Consider the following 6,497-nt stretch of genomic DNA (forward strand, 5'->3'; position numbering starts at 1 on the left):
CCTCATGTGGATATGATGTGTCCACTAAAATGGCTGAGTTTTGTAACATGTCACCTATCTTGGATTCCAGATTATCCAATGGACCTGAATTTTGATGTCAGATTTAAAGAAGGCTATCTTAAGCCTTATTGAGATCAGGAACTATAGACTGGTACATGGATTCCTGTAAATATCAATGCTATGATTGGATATTAATTGTCCCCCAAGAGCTCATGCAGGAGACAATGCAAGAAGGTTTAGATATTAAATTATTAGGTTATGAGAGTATTGCCTATTCAGTGCAATAAGCCTTAGTTAGGGATGGAATGGTAACTCCAGGCAAGTAGGGTATGACAGGAGGAGAAGGGTCCCTAGGGGCAGGCCTTTAAGAATTTTCTTTCATCTTTTTTGAGCAGAGAGCACTCTCTGCTTCCCCAGACCATCTTCTCAAATACTTTTATACATCACACTTTCCTGCTATGATATTCTGCCTCATCCCAGTCCCAGAGGAATGGAGCCAACCATCTCTAAACTGAGACTTCTGAAACTGTTAACCCCATAATAAACTCTTCCTTCCCTAAAATTGCTCTTGTACAGAATTTTGGTCACAGTCACAAAAAAATCTGACTAAAACAGTCAGATGCTGGTCTTTAATTTTGGATTAACATGTAAACTCCTGTATTAGTCCTCTAAAAAGAAAAAAAATAAAACATTTGATTTGTACACCAGAATTCCAAGCTGCCTGTGAGAAATTAAAAGATACTCATGACCCTTCCTGCCCTACACCTACCTGACACAAAAGGTTATAAGACTATATAATAAAGATGAGAAATAAGGTACAATCCTTGAGGTTCTCAGTTTGACCATACAATGAAAGGAAGATTCTCCTTCCCTTGGGGTGTGATTGCCAATTGTGATCCACCACAAGAGGTTGAGAAACACACTCTCAACCATTGCTTTGGGGAAAAATACATCTCAACAGAGTACAGCACAGATGAGAAATTTCAAAAGATTTCACAAAGCAGGAAACATTAAAATTGCAAAAAAAGAATATGAGTATAAAGCAATACTATTTAAGAACATTAAAATTTAAGCTAAAAGACTATTGTATACTCACCAGGAAGAACAAGAAAGAAAAACAATCACACACATGCAAAACACTAATGATCACACAGGAGTTAAATGATTGGAATTGTCAGGTCTGCTGTGGTAAGGTAAAAATTAGGGTAGCTTTGGAAAATGGCATGGTACTTCCTAATCAGGAACATACTATGAACAATTAATTATTCCCCTATATAGAAAAGAAGTGGAAAAATGATAATAACATAATACTCTAACTGGAACACACCACTACTGACTTTTCCACTGGGATAGTTTCCTCCAACTGCCACCACACTGTGCAGGCTAGAATCCTTCAACCTGGATGATGGGACCCAGTTTTCACTAAGTACAAACAGAGCCCCAGCACCACCTTGGAGAAAAGCATATGGCAGTGGTCTAATTAGCACCAAGAACTTGAAGGATAAAGCAAAATGGAAAGAGAAAAATAAAGAAGTCATAGAGAAAGGGGCTGAGGAGGAAAAAAGTACCTGATGAATATGAAGAGGGGAATAAACAATATGCAGAAGATGAAGAACAGGAGAAAGAAGATAAAGTAAATTCCAATTGGCAGAAATCAGAAAATGGGGTGACAGCAGGAGAACCCTTCCAATTGGTTTGGATAGAATGCCACTTGAAAAGCGAGAGTGGGAAAAAACTAGGGAGCAAACATTTTACCTGCGTGTGGCTTGAAGAACTGCACAAGAAATTCCATTCTTTTTACTCCAGCCTTCTCATTTTCCCCTGTCTAGATGCCAACACTCCCCACTAATTCTCTCCTTGTTACACAATTTAGCCTGCTCCATTTGAACTTTCCTCTATCACCAGTTGTACTTCTCCCCTTACTTGCTCTTTTGCTCCCTCATACCACTTATATTCTTGTAGCCTCTCATAGCAGCCCCCAGCCTTGCATCCTGCTCCAGCCCTGTATAGATTTACCTCACAACTTCTCCTATCAGCTAGCAGGAGGCTGGGGTGAGGTCAGGGTCAGAAACAAACCCACAGTTTCAACTTTCTCCTCTACTTTTTGCATTATTAAGTTCAGAGGGAGTAAAGCTTCTCTTTTATTTTTTGCTTGCTTTGTTTTTAAAAAAGGATAAATAGTACTATATAGAAAAATAAGAGAGTATCTACCATCAGACATTATGAAGGGGTACTAAGAGGAAGAGGGCATGAAGGTGTTCTCAGGGTATAATCAATGCTCTGTTTCTTGATGTAAGCAATAGTACATGTTATTTTTCCTTTGTGGTGATTCAAGAAACTCTATAATTTCAATGTGTGCCTGTTCTTGCTGTGCTTAATAAAATCAAATTTATTACATGAATGTCTGTGAGGAAGAGCAAAAGAAGGGACTTAAAATTACATTTGGGAACATTTTATTTTTAATTTATTTTCTTTTTTCTAATTACTTCTACATGGTAGTAGAATGCATTTATACATTTTGGAGATCACACAAATGGAATGTGATCTCTGGGAAAATATTTTAATAATGGACACAACAATTTGGTTGATTATGGTGCTGGTTTCATGAATATGTACATGTGCCACAAGATAAAAGTATACACTTAAGATACATGCAGGTGAATATGTGCCAATTAAACCTCCATAAGACTGTTAAAAAAGTGGGATGTATCCAAAGCTGATGTTAAAAATGAAATATGGAGACAAATTAGTAAACCAAAAACTGACTAGGAATTTATTAGCAAATCTTTCATCTTGATAGTTTGAGACAAATAAATTTTATAAAAGAGTAGAGAAAATAAAATCCTAAGCAAAAGAGTAAAAATAGAAGATATTGAAAATAAACATAACACAGAATCATCAAAGTCAATGATGGTGATTTTAAAAAGCAAATGATCCAGATGTAGTGGAGCAAGCATGTATTCCAAACAACTCAGGAAGATTAGGCAGGAGTACTAAGAGTTCAAAGACAGTCTCAATCACTTAGTGAATTTCTTAATAACTCAAAGAGACCCTGGTAAATTCAATAATTCAATAAGTAAAAATTATATCAATTATATGCCAGGTAATTGCATATATATGCATATATATAATGATGTCTCACTTGAAGTGGATATATTCTGTGAAATTTATTCTAGGATGATTCTGCTCTTTTCCAAATAACTGAGTGTAATGACAATTATCCAGTTAGGACAGACTACTACATGGTGAGGCCTTTTGATATATCCATTCCACTGTTGTACATGAAATCTACCACTGACCAAAACATCATAATGCCACAATAGACTGATATTATAATGTTAAAGCAATCAGGGTATACCTCATAATAAAATTAATACATGGTGGAAATCAAGGCAAAACTCTTATTAAGTCTTTTGCTATTTACACAGTTTTATTTTATTTTATTTTATTTTGACATACTATGCTCATTTATTCTGAGCCTCCTTAGGAAGGCCCTGATGTATCTTGCTTACATAAAGTTGATGTTCAAACATAGCTAGTATCTTGCATTCCAATATAATTAAATGCTCTGATAAAATGCTTCCACATTTGTTTGTTCAAAACAGTCAATAGCAACTTTGACTACTAATCCCCAACATATTGGTAGTGTAATAACATTTTTAATCAAGTCATAGATTCTAAACTATTTTCTACTATTATCCACTTATTCAAAAACAGACAGTTGAGGGCTAAGCAATATTAAGTTAAGGGGTTTTGGTTTCTGCCTTCTCTTGTTGGGTTGGGAATTTCAGATGTGTCATTTAATTATTATCTGCTTCAGTAAAAATGGATTATTTAAGCTATCAATGAAAGTTCTTCCTTTAAAAATGAAGCAGTTGAACTGCCGAAGTAATGTCAGAAAGAATATGAAAAATAAACAAGTCTTTTCTGAAAGAGGCACAGCATCTGGAACTGGAATTAAGGCTAAATAAATAGTGCTGGTTTGTGGTTCAGACTGTTATGCATTAATGATTTTGTTAACCAACAGTCTCACTGTTTGTCCTGTATGCCTGTTTATGAAGATGCATCTCTATTTCTTCCCTGAAGACCATCATTCCCAGGTGAGAGTGAGAAACCTTGTTCATGGCTTTGGACTGGGTACACATGCAGTACTGCTCAGGGGTTAGCTCATCTGCACAGTGTTTTTCATGCCAGAGGTGGAAAAGACCAGGAACTGGAGTTCAAATCACAATAAGGTTACCATGTAAGTATTTTTGATAAAGATGAACATCTTCTCCACCCCAACCTTTTACTTCTGTCAAATCCACCAATGGTTAGAAAATCTGATCGATATTGACAAGTCATTCCAAAGCCAAAATCTCGCCAAAAACCAGAATCCTTTTTGTGAATCTTGTGACAAAAAAACAGAATCCTTTTTGTGAATCTTGTGACAGATTCTAGGATAGACTTGACTTTAGATAGAACTTCTTTACCAAAATACACCACTGTGAGATGAATTCTGTTGTCCTGATGAATACAACATCCTTGAAGTTCTGCATAAACTGTGCAAATGCTTCAATTCTTTCAGCAAATGGCACAATGATATTAATAATTGATCTAGTAATATCAATCATCTCATTCTTCACTTTTATGAGAGGTTCAAAAGGGCAGAAGAAGGTCACATGTCTATATTCCATAAGGTCTTCTTTCTTAAAAAAGAGTTCATACTGTGTTACCTTATCTCTCTCAGTGTGATAATAACCTTCTATGAAGTCATTTTCAATAAATATGCTTCTCTCCGAGGGGACCCTCCTCATCTTCCTGTTCATCATCATCATCATGATTATTAATGACCTCCAAGCCACTTCAATAACTTCTACCAATTCATCTCGTTTGTCTTTTCTAACAGGCTTTTCTTCAGGATGACAAGTGAGACCCATTTCCAACTGAAACACTTTCATTAAAGTAAAACTTTCAAAAGGTATAACCCCATACTCACTGGATAGTTTGACTCCTGTGTTAGCTTCAGCTTTGTCAATCTGGGAATGAAGAAATTGTAAAAGATTGCTAAATGCTTGTTTTTTGTTGCCTTGATAGCCTATGCCATTAGCCCCTATATTCTTTCTCTTTTGTAGTGATTTCATCTTCTTGCTCATTTCTTGTAATTCTTGTTTTAGTTGGGCAATTTGGTGCTTCAGACTGGTTGCCCTGGTTTGATAATGTTCTTCTTGTTCCTGTAGGAGGGCTTGATAATACTCTTTACCATAATTTTTTCCGACAACACCAGGAAGAGATGTGTTTCCATCAATTTGAGGGGCACATTCCAGAAGGTACATAAATAATACCAAGCTACAGAGCAAAGCAACTCTGAAAAATAGCCAGTGAGTCCAGGTGTGAAGGATTTATCCTCTTCTAGACATTCTTATTAATGTGTATTTGCCTAACAAGATAAACTGCTTCTTCATACCTTTAGCAAAAAGTTATTAAAAATTAAAAACAAAATCAGGATTTCCATAAAAGGTACCAAAATGAATTCTGTTGCAGCTTAAAAAAATTCTTTTCTCAGTAGTCATGACTACTTGCAGAAATGAGAAACTAAGAATGCTTCCTGTTTTGTTACCATGAAATCCAGAATAAAACAATCTGAACTACAAAATCCATTATATGGGTGATGAATATTCGTGCTTGCCCTCTTGGTGCACAGTGAACACCAAGCCACTGCCACCTCTGAGGCAGTGGGCACACATGGGCAGTGCCCCGATTCCTTATACAATTTTAAATCATAGAGATTGTAGTGTAGGAAAGAGGAAAAATGGCATTCTTTCCAAAGAAAAATTCTAGAATATGGGGATATTTGTATGATAGTAAAAATGTTATTGTAATTTTTACTCACACCACATAACCCATTTTCACATACTAGATATAAATATAGGAATTATGAAAAGTGAAATATAAAAGAAAATATAAAGCATTCAAAAGTTGACATAAGAAAGTGAGACAGGATGCATATGGTTTTGTACAACAGAAATATCCAGTACTCTAGAGGCTAAGACAGGAGGATCAAAAGTCTATGACCAACAAAAGAAACTTATCAAAATGTGTCTGAAAATAAAATTTAAAAAGAGCTAAGGATATAGCTCAGTAATAGAACACCAGTTTCAATCCCCAATATCATAAAAGGGAAAAAGAACAACAAAAAATTTATTTATTTTCAAAATTGCACAAAATATTTTTAAATTCATAAATTTTAAAATATTATAATAAAAAATCTATTCATCAAATGATTCCACTAAATGGTGCAAGGACAAATGACTTAATTACCTCATATATAATCAAACACTTATAAGAAGAAAACTTCAGACTGCAAAAAGAAAAGCAGGCAAAAGACTTGAAAATTCACTTTAAATAGACCATATATAATTGTTTCATAATCATGAAAAATTAAAAATCTTTAGAAATCAGGTAATGTAAAATGAGATCACATCACATACATAGAGTTAAATAGTATTGTTGAACAT

General features: G+C 34.9%; 1 pseudogene; it reads right to left on the reverse strand.

The window, feature by feature from the left end:
- Positions 1 to 4,340: 4,340 nt before the first annotated feature.
- Positions 4,341 to 5,399, reverse strand: LOC124974438 (chondroitin sulfate N-acetylgalactosaminyltransferase 2-like; annotated as a pseudogene).
- Positions 5,400 to 6,497: the final 1,098 nt, after the last annotated feature.

The sequence above is a fragment of the Sciurus carolinensis genome, unplaced genomic scaffold (genome assembly GCF_902686445.1).
Source record: "Sciurus carolinensis unplaced genomic scaffold, mSciCar1.2, whole genome shotgun sequence".
NCBI classification, from domain to species: domain Eukaryota; kingdom Metazoa; phylum Chordata; class Mammalia; order Rodentia; family Sciuridae; genus Sciurus; species Sciurus carolinensis.